The sequence below is a fragment of the Pelobates fuscus genome, chromosome 3 (genome assembly GCF_036172605.1).
Source record: "Pelobates fuscus isolate aPelFus1 chromosome 3, aPelFus1.pri, whole genome shotgun sequence".
Classification (NCBI taxonomy): domain Eukaryota; kingdom Metazoa; phylum Chordata; class Amphibia; order Anura; family Pelobatidae; genus Pelobates; species Pelobates fuscus.
This window is the reverse complement of record NC_086319.1, coordinates 274,286,211-274,303,985: the sequence shown is the minus strand read 5'-3', so window position 1 is coordinate 274,303,985 and position 17,775 is coordinate 274,286,211. Positions and strand designations below refer to the sequence as shown.

Below are 17,775 nucleotides of genomic sequence, written 5' to 3'. Positions count from 1 at the left end.
ACCATTGTGTGCCCCTCTTTGTCACCTCTCGCCTGGTGGACTTTTTGAATTGATTAGGTCCCGTTTTTGTGGCTGGAATCCGCTTAATTTGTGCTGCAGAGCAGGAGCTGTACAGGTTAGCGTCCTCTCGTCTCATCGGTCAGGCCCTGCCCACCCTATTTTGCTATTTATGACTCACTCTAACCACCTATTTCCTCTGATCTTTTGCCAAGTGAATATCACAACATCCATGACTCATTTCGTCCTTAATCCCCTAAAGGAAACTGTCAGAAAAAATGTTTTAATATCTTAATATAACCTTTAAGTTATAATATACCATCTCATATATAATATTCATTCTTTAATGCAAGTATGCTCACATTTGTGAAGAAATCTCTTGTCTGTCTTTCCCATTCCCCTTTTTATTGACAGCACCTTAGGTCGGACTGTCAGTTATCCCAGCCAATGCTCACTATTTCTCAGTAGTTCATTGCTTATCAAGGTCCCCTGACAGAAAATGCTGCAGGCACAAAGAGCACACACTTTTGGAAAGCAACAGTTAAAATATAGTGAGCATTCGTTCTGATGACTTTATGACTCAAGGTGCACAAAGCTGGCTGTCAGAAAGCGGGAGTGGGAAAGGTAGGCAAGGGGTTTCTTCAGAAATCTCAATATACATAATTAAAAAAGTAAGCAATAGTAATTATAACCTAAATAATATATGAAATATTACATTTTTAAAACTTCATATATCCTTTAAAGGAACACTATAGTCACCTAAATTACTTTAGCTAAATAAAGCAGTTTTAGTAGATCATTCCCCTGCAATTTCACTGCTCAATTCACTGTCATTTAGGAATTAAATCACTTTGTTTCTGTTTATACAGCCCTAGCCACACCTACCCTGGCTATGATTGACAGAGCCTGCATGAAAAAAAACTGGTTTCACTTTCAAACAGATGTAATTTACCTTAAATAATTGTATCTCAATCTCTAAATTGAACTTTAATCACATACAGGAGGCTCTTGCAGGGTCTAGCAAGCTATTAACATAGCAGGGGATAAGAAAATCTTAATTTAACAGAACTTGCAATAAAGAAAGCCTAAATAGGGCTCTCTTTACAGGAAGTGTTTATGGAATGCTGTGCAAGTCACATGCAAGGAGGTGTGACTAGGGTTCATAAACAAAGGGATTTAACTCAAATGGCAGAGGATTGAGCAGTGAGGCTGCAGGGGCATGTTCTATACACCAAAACTGCTTCATTAAGCTAAAGTTGCTCAGGTGACTATAGTGTCCCTTTAAGAACTAATGAGAACCCATGTCATCACCATAGACTGTTCTTTGAATGCTCAATACCACCATTTTTTAATGCTCCGTTGACATTAGTAGGAACTGAACACGCAACATAGTCCTATCCACTGAGCATCTTGCCAGCTATTGTTATACAATTTGATGAAAACTAATACACTTTATTTTTGCTTTTTTTTCACAGAAAATGACATTGTAGCGGTAAGTTATAAACTAGGGAGAGTAAATTACTTTTCCCGTCTGCACTTACACCTACTTTATTCATCTGCCTGACGTTTCTTTTAGGCCGAAGAGGAAGAAGAGGAGGATGACTTGTATGAACCACCTCCTTGTGATCTGAAGAGCTGGTTTCCACCCCCTGTAAGGACAAAGCAAAACAGCACAAGTCTGTATTCAGGTATAAAGTGAAGAGAAACATTATTGTGGAATTGAAATACATAGAATATGGTGACAGGGGTATTTTCCTACCTATAACGGACAGCACGTAAGATTTTTTTAGAGAAAAGGCAGTGTTTACATTACTGCCTAGGGACACCTTCACTGGCCACTCCTTAGATGGCTACTAGAGGTGCTTTCTGGGTGCAGTACTAACATTCAGCGTCTATACGCTCTGCATGGAGACCCTGAACTTTCCCCATAGAGATGCATTGATTTAATGCATCTCTATGAGGAGATGCTGATTTTTTCACCGCAGTGTTTTGCTGCCGTGTGCATTAGACTCCCAATGGTTTCCAATTCTGATGATCACAGAGGCGGAGCGGGGGCAGAGCTAGTGCCAGCTGACCTGCGCAGCCCTGGAAAACAGGTAAGTTTTTACCTTATTTAATGCGATCAAGGGCATGTAAATTGTATTTTTAATACTATAGGGTCAGGAATACATATTTGTCTTCATGACCATATAGTTTTCCTTTAAGTTAACTAGCATGCCATGTGATAATTTAATTTGTTGGCACAACTCCAAAACAAATTGAAACATATCCAGACTGTGGAGTTCTTTATTAGTGCATCCTTCCTCTCAAATTAAATGGCAGCATAGTTATTTATAATGCAAACATTCTAACTTCATAGAGTCATATTGTCACTATTTAATGATTACACAAGGAGCCACTATGTCAAACCTTTTGTTTGCACTGTTTCTGGTCACAATAGATATGGAGATTGAAAGAATAGTGATTTTTTGGAGCGCTCTTTAACCCCTTAAGGACCAAACTTCTGGAATAAAAGGGAATCATGACATGTCACACATGTCATGTGTCCTTAAGGGGTTAAAGGGACTCTCCAGTGCCAGGAAAACAATCCGTTTTCCTGGCACTGCAGGTCCCCTCTCCCTCCCACCTCCCATCCCCGGTTGCTGAAGCGGTCAAAACCCGTTCAGTGACTTACCAGAGGCAGCGAAGATGTGCCTCGGCGCTGCTTCTTGGTCCGCCCACGCTCCTCCCCGTCACCACGTCAGCCGGCCAGTGAGACAGATCACACCCGCCGGTGGGAGAGACCTAATGCGCATGCACGGCAATGCGACCCTGGAGGTCACATAGCATGAGGACGTCCAGCGACGCTATAGCACAGAAAATCTATTCTATAATCCCGGAAGTGCCCTCTAGTGGCTGTCTTGTAGACAGCCAGTAGAGGAGTTAACCCTGCAAGGTAATTATTGCAGTTTATAAAAAGTTTAAAAAAAAGTTCAAATGATGCTTAATGATAAGTAGATGGCCTCAAGTTGACAATTTCTCAGCACATATGAGAAAAAAAATACATAAAAAAACACATAATAGTGTAGCTAGAACAATATACTCAAAATATAGGGCTAAGGAAATCCAATTACAAAGTGCGTAAGCTCAATTGGCCAAAAAGTGCAAAGTATTTATTACAACAACATGGAAATTTAAAACATAAAAATCATCACACACTAAAATAACTGACTCTTACAAGAAGAAATGGTGAGTTGTCACAGCATACGCCGCTACTCACTGCCCAGCTTTTCAAATGTTAGAGCAGGAGACACTGGCTTTGGTACGCTGTGCAAAAGCAGAAGTGTATCAGTACGGCTTCAAGTGCTGTGCAGTAGATAGCAGCTTGGTTTTCCGAGTCGCTGCAGTCTCCGCCCCCTTAATGACATTGATGCGTTTATGTGGTCTGCCCGGCCTCCTCAGGACGTGAGTAGATAGCAACATGGTTTTCCGAGCCGCTGTAGTCTCCGCCTCCTTAATGACGTTGACTCGTTTCTCCGGTCTTCCCGGCTTCCTCAGGAAATAGTGCTACACTATAAAATATATGTGTATCTAATGTCAGTTCTAAGGTAATTGAAATATACAAATTAAAATTAACATCTGGACACAGGTAATATTTTTAAGCTTAATTGAAAATAATTACACTGTGACCCTATTTGGATTGCCTTACTAAGAAGTTAAACACTCAACATAATCTCCATATCTTAGGCCATTTCATATTTTTGGACAAGCTTTTCAAATTATTTAATAGTTTGGGATCAACTTTAACAATTATTAAATGTTTTGAAAAATATTTTGATATTTTTTATGATATATCTTTGATATTTTAATATTTAAAAAAAATTAGTTTTAAAAATGTATCCACAAATAGTAAAGGGACACTATAGTATTAGGAATGCAAAACTGTATTCCTAATGCTATAGAATCCCTCTGCAGTTAAATATAGGTGTGCACCCCCTCTCCCCCCACCTCCAGTGGTGAATAAGTTAAAAAAGCCCTTTTTTTCACTTACCTGATTTCATTGCTTAGGTTCCTTGATGCTGGCTCCATCTTCTCCTCTTCCGACATCAGTGCAATAGGGGAAGTTAATGCGCATGTGTAATGAGCTCTGTGTGCACATTAGGCCTACCCATAGGAATACATTGAATCAATGCTTTCCTAAAGGGATTTAGAATACGCTGGACATCTTTATGTCAATCGTCAGGATGTCCAGCTTCATTTCATAGTTAAACTCCATGAAAGGCTCGGAAGTGCTTCTAGTGGCTGTCTGGTAGACAGCCAGTAGAGGCAATCTTAATCCTGCAATGTAAACATTACAGCTTTTCTGAATGAGAATGAAGTGGTCTGTGTTCTTAAATTGTCCCTTTTAGTCATTGAAAAGCTTATCTAAAATATTACATTGAGGTCCATATATGAAAGGAGAAATGTAATTTTTCTTATCACCACTAGAGGACTCCCATACATTGCATCTCAGGGTAATTTACAAACAGAAAAAAATATTTAAAAGTATAATTTAAAAAACCTATATGTCTTAAAGGTTGCACGAGCAAGTTTTTCCCTAATGCCTCTTTTTACAATAATCTCAGAAAAGGTTAGTCTGGTCCCTATATATTTTCCAAACTGTTATTCACCAAAATGACTGGGAGGATACATGGCACCTGTAACGGCACCCCCAGGCATAAAAGGGGCTAACAGCCATTTAGTAGATCTTCCCCTTCCAGAGACACAGGCACAGCTACTGCAGAACCCCAAACACCCGAACAGGATACCAAGTAGCACTCCAAACTCCCGAACTGGAACCTCACGAATAGCTGCTAGCAGCTGAACAGGAAAAGCACCCAAGCGACTTACACTCCTGGCAATCAGTCTCTAACAGCATACAGTAAATCGCCCCAAGAACGAGACAAAGCTTCGTGTTGAGGGTCAAGCAGTGAACAGACAGAGCTGTGGGTTTATTGTTCTTCTATACACAATAGTACCACCCACAGGGTTTTGGAAAACAACCAATAAACACGTACAATACACTCAGACACTCCCACACAAAATCCTCCCCTCTGCCTGTGATACAAATACCTTACACAGTGGGTAATGTAATTATCACAGACAGAGAAAAACAGTTTTTCCACATTATACATAACTTTAAAAGTATGCATCACATTCACATAAAACATTTTCGGAATCAGCATATTCCAAATACAAACATACGTCAAAATCATACAAATTGGTCCAGTGATTCAAAAGATAGATCGTAGTCCTTTGTGACCAAATGAAGCATGGCTTTTCTGCCCAAAACCACTTCCACAGAGTCTTCTATCCTGGAGATAATTGGGAAGTAATCCAATTATCTCCAAGGACAGAGGCAAAACTCCATTAAGCACATGGCAGTAAAAAGACAGTAAAATACAATAAAATACACAAGGTTACATTTATTACATAAAATACAAATATGCAACATATCCCCAGATAGCTTAGGTCTGAGCACACATTATTACTGAATGACGCTCAGACCACACACATACAGTTCAATTGCCATGGAGCCAAAGTCTTTCCCATAGTCTTTCATTATACGAATGGGCTCCATGGCATAGCTATCTGGGGTATCACCGCTCAAACAGGGCAAGCACCGAATGACTCGGCTTTCATGTCTTTGCAGGGGAAAATTAAGCGTTTCAACATGGGGCCATAGTCTAAAGGCAGCACGGGGGCAACCAGGCTCCTCCAATGCACAGTGGCGAGATTGGTCTCGTCACAGCACCCATGGTTAAACTGAGTGTTTTTGCCACGACTATGCAAATACGGTCACAGTAGAATTATTTTAACTCAAGATTGACCATATTACCTGTGCGAAACACTAATTCTTAATTATTAAAACAAAGAAAAAATGTAATTTGGATAGTGCAAATAGCTTAGAACTGGTGTTAAATGCAGATACATATGTTTCAGAGTATGGGAATATTTACCTATGGTTATATAGCTAATAAAGGTTTAAACATTTTTTTTTACTATTTCTTTGGGCAGCCACCATCTTGGTCCCTATGTTTTTTGGCCAGTTTCTAGTTATTAGTCTTTAAGTCAGTGCTAAATAGTATTTATTTAAATACAATCAAAACGAACGGGCACACTTTGTCCACTGGTACATGACAAGAGATGTAGATAAACAAGTTACACAATATTCACAGAATTAACTCTTTTAAGATTTGCATTAACGATTCTCAGAGTTCCTTCAAATCTCCCACTTAACTGTTTTAACCTGCAAGTGAAAATAAACATGAACAACTCTCACATTGATTTCTGAGTCAATGTGTGGCTAGGAAACAAAGGAGTGGTAGAGTTGCCTTTTAAAGATAATTGAGATGTAGCCCTATCTTGGTGCAAGTGGTTTGATGGTGCATTTCCATTAAAGTGTAATAGACAATATAAATATATAAGAATGTTACCATCTTTGCTATTATCTCTTTTTCTCTTTAGATCGTTCAGTAGAAGCACCCTCACCACAAACACGTCCCGCAAGGGAGGTAGGCAATCAGGTAAGAATTCTTATTGTTAGTTCACTCAGCATAGACATCAGTAAAATCTTTTTTGGGGGTAGGTGGAGAGGGATGGGAGGGAGGGATGGGGCAGGAAGCAGGGGGGAGAGATATATGTATGTGTGGGTAATATTACATTTTGTATGAAATGCCTTGTTTTACTCCACCTTATCTACCTGCATTTTCCATCAAAGCCAAGTTGACACAACTTTTATCTATGTCTCTGTGCCTTGTTTGCCACCTTCATTTTACACGGTTGTGCTGTTTAAACATAACCACTAGGTGCCAGTGTCATTAAAGACTCAAAGTGTAATTTACATATCAACATTTTTTGTTTTAAAATTGGGCATTACATGTTGTCCAATAGGAAATTTATAACATTACATGCCATGTAATAGAAGACTCAGAGCATTGTGATATTGGATGATTCAGACAGTTAGATCATGCACCGTAGACCTTTCTGCAAGTCAAAGACGCCCTTTCATTATCACCTAAATGACAAAAGGAGTGTGCATAAATTTAGGGTGCCTATTATAACTTTCTCATTACCCATCTAACGTCTTGTGTGACATGAGCACGATTAGGCCATGCAGTAAGTAGCTCACATTGCTGAGGTATAAGATCATTTAGATCAGGGGTTCTCAACCTTGTCCTCAAGGACCCCCTACCAGTCCAGGGTTTAGGGATTACCTGGGTGTGTCTAAGGTGTTTTTCTAAACACCTTAGACACACCCAGGTAATCCCCAAACCCTGGACTGGTAGGGGGGTCCTGAGGACTGGGTTGAGAACCCCTGATTTAGATGATTTAGCCATTTCAAATTTTACATGTCCTTCCAACACCACTGAATTGAAGATGACCAAGGAGCCTGCACCAGTTCAATAAACAAATTGATTTTAGCCCAAATCTCTCTGGCTTTTAATGCACAGCATGAACACAATATGTGATAAAACAACCTTTTTTGGGGCAGACAATTCCAAATATTTCTTGTTCTTATTTTGAAGAACCCTTTTTTTGCTGTAGGAAAATTGCCTCTCTTTAAGTCTGTATGGACCACCTTCTGTATATTGCATATTTCTGTTGATGAACAGGCTAGCTGTTTGTACTGGCCCTGAATATGTTTATATATAGTATTATCATATTCCTTCTGAGACATCTTTTTTTTTCTAAAGAAAGCAAATTCAGTTTTGCTAGCTTTTTTTCATAACTATACTTTTCCCTTACCTATATTCATTTTGTAGCCTGCCTGTGCACCATTTTCAGTTTTGATAATATCCTTCTTTAAAACTGGTGCCCAAAACTTCCTGCAACGTTCAGGCCTCACTTCACTCATACTGAATCTCCTTATTACTCCTCTCCCTGCAACTTTCAGGTACTGACTGAAGCTTTGAAGATACTCTACCTCATCTATTCTATCCTTTTCACCATATTATTATTTGTTACCATAACAATTACCATTTATATCTGTAGTTTGCCATTGTAATTTTCTGTGCATGCAGTGTTTCACCAATATTTCATGTACACATAGTTAAATAATATTTGTGGTAACAGAATTTGGTTTGTAAACTTTTCAATTGTATACAACAAATGTTTGCTCTACCCACCCCCCCTCTCTCTCCATCATTTGCCCCTCCTGGCTTTAAATATCTTCATATAACTGTATTGTATCTCCATCCTTGTTCACTAGGCATCACTTCACACACTCAAACATACAAAATCTCTCAAATTTCTCTAAGCACTTCACACCCAGGTTCCTACTATATTTATAGCATGCTCCTCCTGGTGTTTGGGATATTACTCAATTATTTCCTCATTCCCTTGCATTTTACCAGAAGCTGCAAATCTACTTAATCCCTGGCGGAAATATTCCGTCATAATTCCTTTTTATTTCTGAAGTTGTGTCCTTAAGGGGTAAAATTTAGTCTGACCATCACTTCCAAATCTCCACTTGTCTCAAATCCCCATTATATCCTTTAGATTGTAAGCTCACAGGCTATCTAACTAGGCACTTTGCATAAAAGAGCTTTAATGGCTAGATCTATCAAATACCTTAGCCAAACTTTTTCATATAATGCAATTAGGTTAGTCTGATATGATAAAACATTATAATAACCACTAAAGACACTGTTATTCAAAATTAATTTATGAATATTATCCATTGAGGAGTCTTCAAATTATTTTCCAACCACGGATAGTAAACTCATAGGTGTAACGGATTCATCCGCACATAGAAATGTTTATGATGGTATTTACCGTCCTGACAGGAATAGTTGTGCCCATCTGCAACCATGCGCCCGGATACCTGATAAACCCAGCATGTCTAGGGATGCAGGCCGCTGCAGATCTATGTCATTTATAGCCCCACGGCCGCCCACGTTGATGACAATGTCGGCGTGCGTGTGACGTCACGCGTGCGCACTTTTTGGGGTCAAAGATCGGTTACAACCAATTGGATAAACAGGGGGGTTATTTAAATACATTTTTACATTCCTTCATTGCCCTGTCGTGGTTTCTGCCTGATGGTAATCCGAGAGTGCGTTCCTGATCTTGATATTTTGGTATTTGACTTTGGCTTCGGTCTGACTTCCCTGATTTCTGGTATCCTTGACTTTTGGCTTTCCCTCGTCGTTGTGTCCCATTCTGTGTCCCTGACCTCAGCAAGTATCCTGACTATTCTTTAGTACATTAAGTCCGGCCATTCTAAGGCCCGGTAACACGTTACCTTTTAGTCCTAGGTGTGATACAATTCTGTGTGCTGGATCAATTAGTAATCCTGACAATAGGTCTATAATTTGTACTTGATATTGTGAACCTTTTTAAATATAAGCACTACATCTGCCCTTCTCTAGTCCTCTGGTACAATTCCTGAAAGGCAAGAATTACAGCTGTTTGACTATTTACACACTAAACTCCTTAAGTAAATATCAGGTGATTACCATCTGGTCCTGCAGCTTTGTTTATATTAACTTTATTTAACTTAGTGACTCTGTTTCAGTTTGCTTGCTTTGTGCTTAACCCCTTCCCAACATTAGGAGACACCTTTAAGCTCATCTTGTGAACTTTCCTCACAACATAACATATAAACATATAAATAAATAAAAAATGTGTATGTTTTTGTATATATTTATATATATATATTAAAAAAATAGCGTAAAGATAGCACTCCCAGGACTCGAAAAACTTAACTTTTAATGTCCACAGTTAAGAGATCGATGTTTCAGTTTGCAACCCAAACTTTCATCAGGATAACAATCTTATATACCCATATCACCAAAGTACACTTACCCAATAAAGGAGAGGGTGCTAACTGTAACCGCCATTCCCAGAGCCTACCCGGGTTACTGCTTGACCCCGATGACGTCATCATGACCAGCGTCATGACGTCACTATGGGTCATTTTCATGGTAACCGGACGCCATGTCCGTAATGTCTATACCAATTACAGGGAGCTCAGACTACAAGGCAACGAGCGATCCAACAAAGGGGCTTACTATTTGCCATCTAACAACAAATCACAGATATCTTAAATCCTGGTCAATAAAGCTCTCAGCTGCGCCAGAATCTAACAATGCCAAGGAATTAACCCTCTTATTGTCTCAAGTTAAGGCAATGTGAACTAGAAGTCGATGCTCCATATGAGCATTAATAGAGGACACAAAAGAATCACCCAAGACCTGTCCCCCTTGTGGACTTAGGTGTGAGAGTTTTCTGACTTATTAGGGCAGGGCTGCCCAACATGTAGATCCCCAGATGTTGTAGAACTACAACTCCCATGATGCTTTGTCTTCTAAATGCATTTTAAAGGCATACAAAGCACCATGGGAGTTGTACTTTTACAACATCTGGGGATCTACCTGTTGGGCAGCCCTGTATTAGGGCAATTAAGGCGAATATTACCCCTTTGTCCACAATAAAGACACAGGCCTTCCCTTCTTCTGTATTGTCTCCCTGCTTCACTTATTCTTGTCACCCCTACTTGCATAGGTTCTGGTAAAGCAAGTGCCATAGAGTTAGGATTATTAAATACAGGTGCCATACAAATAGAATTTCTTCTAGGTCTATCTCTAGTATTCTGTCTGTATCTCATTCGTTTGTCTATACGTGATATACCGTATTTATCGGCGTATAACACGCACTTTTTCTCCCTGAAAATAGGGGGAAAATGATGGGTGTGTGTTATACGCCGATATACCATATTTACTTACCTGTCTTGAAGCGTGGGCCGGTGTTCAGCGTGCACCACGGTACTGGAACTTCAATTTCAGGTTCCGGTTTCCGGCGGGACTGAAAGGAAGTGTGCACACTTCCTTTCAGTCCCGCCGGAAACCGGAACTTGAAATTGAAGTTCCTGTACCGCGGTGCTCGCTGTGAAGCCGGCCCACGCTTCAAGACAGGTAAGTAATTATGGGACAAGGGAAAGTGCACTATGGGACAAGGGGAGGGGGGACACTATGGGATAAGGGGGGGAACATTATGGGAGGGGGTGGAGAATACTATGGAAAGGGGGGGGACACTATGGGATGAGGGGGGACACTATGGGATGGGGGGACACTATGGGAGGGGGTGGAGAATACTATGCGGGGGAGGAGAATACTATGGGAGGGGGGAGAATACTATGGAAAGGGGGGAGAATACTATGGAAAGGGGGGTCACTATGGGATGAGGGGGGACACTATGGGATGAGGGGGGACACTATGGGATGAGGGGGACACTATGGGATGAGGGGGGGGACACTATGGGAGGGGGTGGAGAATACTATGGGGGGGAGAATACTATGGGGGGTAGAATACTATGGAAAGGGGGGGTAACACTATGGGATGAGGGGGGAACACTATGGGATGAGGGGGGAACACTATGGGAGGGGGTGGAGAATACTATGGGAGGGGGGGAGAATACTATGGAAAGGGGGGGACACTATGGGTTGAGGGGGGGAACACTATGGGATGAGGGGGGAACACTATGGGAGGGGGTGGAGAATACTATGGGAGGGGTGGAGAATACTATGGGATGAGGGGGGGGGAATACTATGGGAGGGGGGGAATTTCCTTCTTAAAATGAGGTGCGTGTTATACGCCGGTGCGTGTTATACGCCGATAAATACGGTATATGTTATCATTTCCTTAAGGTTCTCAAGAATATCTCTAGTAGCTATTTTGTCTAATATAGCATCAGAGAGACTATCAAGGAACACATCAACAAATTCCTGATTGTTCCATTTCTAATGCTAGAGACCAAAATTCTCGAGCATAATCTATCAAGGTTCTGGTTCCTTGCTTATGTCTGAGCAGAGACTCTATCGGTAGGATAGGAATGTGGCTGGAACTCAAAGTGAATGCTTATTTGGTTTAAAAAAAACATCAAGCTTCTGGTGCTCCACCATAGCGTAGAGGTGGTTTGACATGGGACGAGGCCCCTACAGTAGCTACCTCAAGTCCCCCATATTGAGAAGTCACGGAGGGAGTACTGCTTTCATCTACTACAGGGTTAGACCTGTTAATTAAGGTTCGTAAAGCAATAGCTATCTGATCCATACGATGATCCATTTCTTGGAAACAGTTGTCGTATGGGCCTACCTGAGTATTTACATCTGCCAGATCCATGAGGCCCTGTTGTAATGTCAGGAACATTTAGGGATCCTATGCGCAGAATACAAATACTAGTAATGTATACCGGACCTTAGGATAGCCGGACTAACACTATACACACAAAGAATAGTCAATAGCGAGCCGAGATCAGGGGTACCAGAAATCAGGATCAACGATAATGCAATAGCCGAGGTAAGGGACACAGAAGGGGGAACAGTCAAACAAAGCCAAAGTCAGAATACAATAATACCAATACGAGATACGCGCTCTTGGGTCTATCAAGCACCACAACAGGGCAATTAGTCTCTCCTTGGGTTCTTTTTAAATACCGTGTATTTAGCGTCATGATGTTGGCGCTCATTAGCCTCGTCAAAAAAAGGAGGCAGGGTTATCGCGTCTGGCGTGAGAATCACTGGAGACAATCTGAGAATTGGTAGGAGTGGCCCCAATACCCTGTAATGTGATGCCAGCCTGTGACATGCCCCTGACTGATACACAAGGTAACCTGACAATCACATAGACGAATGACGTTTGGGAGATATGAACTACCGACTGGGGGAGCATTCGCTCCCTAAAAGCAAGGTATACGCACAGGAACCCCCAAAAGCCGACTGGCCGCAACCCTCAATTCTTTGAACTATTTTGGGCCATTGCCTCATGGACAGTCGTTCAGAACTTTACCCGAATGGCGATTCCGTTCTACCGAATGAATCTGAGCGCTATTTGGACAACTTGGGCGCTCAGATGCGGGCTATTTGGAGATATAAGACTTGTGTGGTGCCTGTAAAATATTACTATGTTTTTGGGGTGTTTTATGAATGTTCATGTATTTTCCTGTAACTAAGAGATAATTGGGTTACTCAGTTTTTGACTGAATTATCTCTCAGACAATGGGACGCCTGGGAGGGGCTTGTGTACTTTTGAATGGAGACCCCATGCTGGGGTCTGTGCATAAAAGGCTGTTTTGGAGCTGAATAAATCAGTTGTATTCCCAGAACTGTGTGTCATCCAGTTACTGGGAAGGGATAGAGCTATTCACATTTCAGCGCCTTCATGTCGTCATGGATCCAGCTCTGCTACAATGTGGAGAAGAGCTTTAACATTGCTCTTAGTTGCCAAGCAGGGTATTAGCTTCCTAATCCATTGGGGTGTGATAAAGTCCACCCGTGCAGGGGATATCATCCAGAGTGTCTAGGGATGAATCCAAGGTGGCGGGCCTGCCACAAAAGTTGGTGAGTCCTCCCGAATTACATGTGAATGCATGTTAGTCCAGCCCACTGAGGGCAGACCCTACGAGGAGCAGTGTTTCAGTGCTCCCTGCAGTGTCCTAGTGCGCCGAATATAGCGCAATCACATTGAATGATGTACTTGCGCTATGCGTGTTGGGGACAGTTTCTGGTATCCCCAAAAGTAGGACACCAGGGAACTAAGTCGCAACGGTGGGCTAGGACTCAAAAATCTGGACTGTCCCACCAAAATCAGGACAGTTGAAATGCCTGTATAAGAGACCTGACCATTTCAGTTTTTTACAGTTAGAACAGCTAGATGGATTTGATGTCTCATTTTGAGGCATTATAGCAGTGTGACAGTAAATATTACCTCATAAATGCCGACCATTTGCAAAAGTAGAGAACATGGTATATTTTAGCCTTATTGTACAGCTGTTGTTGCACTACTTTTTATCAAATTTTACGGCACCATTTTAATTTCACATTTTTTAATAACCAGCACATTGAAATTTTGCAGTTTATTTTGTAAACTTGACATGTTACTGTTGTATAAATCACTAATTATGATTCCCTTCGCATATCCTTGTCAAGCTTTTCTGAAAATACAAGGCTGACATTAAATAATCTGCCGCCTTTTCAGTTTTCAAACAATTGCTCTATAAATGCGTACCTACAATTTGCCATTTTTTCACCATTTTTTTTCAAGTATGTTGTATAAATTTTTTTGTAAAACATTTTTTACGTACACATATTTTTGCTGTTTGTTTTTAAAATCTCATGTGTGTGACTATAATAATACATTCCCTACTCAGTATTCAGCAACATCTCCTTAGTACAACAATACATTTTATTTATACCTTTGTAAAGTATCAATTTACTAATCTCTGAGCCCTCTGCACTTTACAAGTGCAGCGTGAGATGGATTATTTTCCCTCTCACATGCTAAATCATTTTGTGACAAACTGTCATTTAAATCCCCCTGCAAACGCGATCCCTCTCTGCAGGTAGTAATAGAGCTGCATGGGCTTGCTGTGAGACACGGTCAGGTTCTCTTCAGAACCCGGACGTCTGCCAAATCCCCAGAGAAGTCAGAAATTATGTCACCAGGCCTGTGGCTGAACTCCATTTACAGTAGTGCTCACTTTAGGCTACAATTCATCAGTCAGTCTGTGGCCACTAAATATGGCTTCCGCTGACAGAGGGAAGCCCTTGGTATCATTTGGTTAAATTCCTGCACTCACCAAGTTCCAGCCACGTGGATTTAAAGCAGCTGATGTGCTTTATAGGTGAGAAGTATCTAATTAAAAAAGGCACTTTATTATTAAAGGCACTTTATTTCTATAAGAAATCTGAGCTTTATTTATTAAAAATTAGAACACTTCTTTGTCTTCAATCATTCAGCAAGGGAGGTTTACATTCTGCTTCTGTTTTCTCCCTCAAATTTTCTTCAGGGGAAAAAGGGGAGTGCTTGCAAAGACTGCAGTTCTGATGAAATGCAGCCTTTGCAAGCTCTTTTAAGATATACCCTCAATGAATACATGCATTAAAATGCATACATGTATGCATTGGGTGTATATCTACTAAATATGTATTCTCTCAAGCAGGGGAGGGCTGTCAGCCTTTGGCCTGGAGGGCAAATCCAGTCAAGTGGCCCATTGCACCAAGAGGAGAGTAAAAACACCTTTCCCATGTGATTGAAAGGGGGGGGGGGGGGGCGGGGGGAGCAGTCACCTAAACAGACACTCAATGAAAAGCACACACACACTTGCTGATTTGGCGCACACTAAAAAACACACTCACTGGCAGGCACACGCACACACTCACTGACAGGCACAGACACACACAGAAAGACACACTGTTACAGGCATACTGACTCAGACAGACATACTGACACACACGCATACTGGCTGACATACACACAAACTGGCACACACAGAGACATACTTGCACGCACACACAGACATACTGGCGCACACACACACACACACACACAGACAGACATATTGACACACACATACACCCAAGCTTTACACTTTTAAAATCAGTAGACAGTGGCTGAGTAAAGGGACAGGGCTGTAGTGGGGGGACAGGGGCTGTAGTAGAGGGTATAAACTGTAATTGGGGGGTTTAGGAAATGTAGGGGGGATAGGGGCTTAAGTAGGTTAATGGCTACAATTTGGGAAAGGGGTTGTGGTGTGGGTGATATGGGTTGCAATTGGGGGAAGAGGAGCTGTAGTGGGGATGTTATGGGGTTGTAGTGGGAGGCATGGGGCTGAGAAAGGGGGCAGGAGCTGAGAGGGGGAAAAAAACGAGCAGGGAAAGGGTGGGACAGAGCCTTACTAAGGGACCAGAGCCTGACTAAGGGACAGGGGATGGCTGAGGAGGGGGACAGGGATTGAGGAGGGGGGGCAGGGCTGAGGAGGGGACAGGGGCGAGGAGGGGGGGGCAGGGCTGAGGAGGTGACAGGGCTGAGGAGGGGAAAGGGGCTGAGGAGGGGGGGCAAGGCTGAGGAGGGGACAGGGGCTGAGGAGGGGGGACAGGGGCTGAGGAGGGGGGACAGGGGCTGAGGAGGGGGGACAGGGGGTGAGGAGGGGGGGCAGGGCTGAGGAGGGGGGAAGAGAGGGGATAGGGCTGAGGAGGGGGGAAGAGAGGGGGCAGGGCTGAGGAGGGGAATAAAAAAAAAACGAAAGTGTATTTCCCCCTCCCTGAGTCTTACCTGACGCCAGTGGCGTACACATGACCCATGGGGCCCCGGTGCGAAAATTGATCCGTGGCCCCCCCCCCCAACCCCCCGCGCTTACTCTGGCGGACCGGGGCCGGCGGGCACCTGGTCGCAGGGGTTGCAGGGCTGCGAACCCTGCGACCGCGGTATGTACGCCAGTGCATACAGATGCACACACTTAAAGGACCACTACAGACACCCAGATCACATCAGCTCAATGAAGTGGTCTGGGTGTCAGGTCCCTCTGGTTTTAACCCTGCAGCTGAAAACATAGCAGTTTCAGAGAAACTGCTATGTTTCACTGAGGGTTAATCCAGCCTCTAGTGGCTGTCTCACTGACAGCCGCTAGAGGCGCTTTCGCGATTCTAAGACACTGAACGTCCATAGAAAAGCATTGAGTAATGCTTTCCTATGGGCGGTTTGAATGCGTGCGCGGCTCTTGCCGCGCATGCGCATTCGGAGCTGAGAGGCGGAGGGTTCCCCTGCGCCAAGGGAGTCCGGCGCTGGAGAAAGGTAAGTGCTGAAGACACACACACACTCTCACGAACAGACGCATACACACTAGCTAACAGGCACACACATTTACTGACAGAGACACACTCAGCGACAGACATACATACACACTCACTTACAAAACATACACTCTCACTGACAAACACACACTCACTAACAGACATCAAACAGACTCACTAACACACACAAACACACTCAGTAACAGACACACACAGTAACACACTCACTGACACTCACTAGCAGACACAAACACTAACACACACACTCACACTAACACACACTAACACTCACACACACACACACACACTAACACTCACACTCACACACTAACACTCACACTAACACACACTAACACTAACACACACTAACACTCACACTAACACTCACACACTAACACACACACACACTAACGTTTTTTTGTATTTAATCCCCCCAGCCTCCTTACCTTTTGGAGTGCTGAGGGGATTCCCTGGGGTCCAGTGTTGCTGCTGGGCTCCTGGGGGTGCGGTCACCCGGCGGGCAGTCAGGCTGGCGGGCGCGCGAGGGAGCACTCTCCCCTGAGTGCTTCCTCTTCAGCTCCCTCGCGCGCCGCGTACGGATACCGGCGCCGGAAGATGACGTCATCTTCCGGCGCCGGCATCCCTACGCGGTGCGCGAGGGAGCTGAAGAGGAAGCACTCAGGGGAAAGTGCTCCCTCGCGCGCCCGCAGGACCGGCCAGCCGGGTGGCAGCAGGGCCAGCCTCGGGGGGGCCCGGAGGTGGCCGGCTCTAGGGCCCCCCAGGAGAAGAGGCTGGCCCAGTGGCTACATACCGGGTCGCAGGGGCGGCCGGGCCCCCTGGTGGGCCGGGCCCGGTCGCAGCCGCGACCCCTGCGACCCTGGTATGTACGCCACTGCCTGACGCCAGGGAGGGGTGGGCAGCAGCCAGCATACAGCAACAGTCAGTGAAGTCTGGAGCCTGCAGTCAGTGGAGTCGGACGGCCTCTCCTGATGATGTCAGGAGGAGGGGGCGTGGCTTCCTCTGCTCTTCTCCCAGACTCCCCAGCGGTCCTGGGAGAAGAGCAGTGAAAGTCACGCCCCCTCCTCCTGACATAATCAGGAGAGGCCGGCCGACTCCACTGACTGCAGACTGCAGGAAGAGTGAGGTAAGTTGAAAAATCTGAGTCCTCAGCCAGAGGCAGGGGATTC

General features: G+C 43.5%; 1 protein-coding gene across 1 annotated transcript in view; it reads left to right on the top strand.

Annotated features, from left to right (window-relative positions):
- The first annotated feature begins 1,560 nt into the window (after positions 1 to 1,560).
- SH2D6 (SH2 domain containing 6) overlaps positions 1,561 to 17,775 on the top strand; it is a 28,541-nt gene continuing 12,326 nt past the window's right edge. Inside the window, exons 1-2 of the mRNA XM_063445559.1 lie at positions 1,561 to 1,685; positions 6,484 to 6,542. The gene's annotated coding sequence lies outside the window, so the exon portion shown is untranslated. The remainder of the gene's footprint in view (positions 1,686 to 6,483; positions 6,543 to 17,775) is intronic.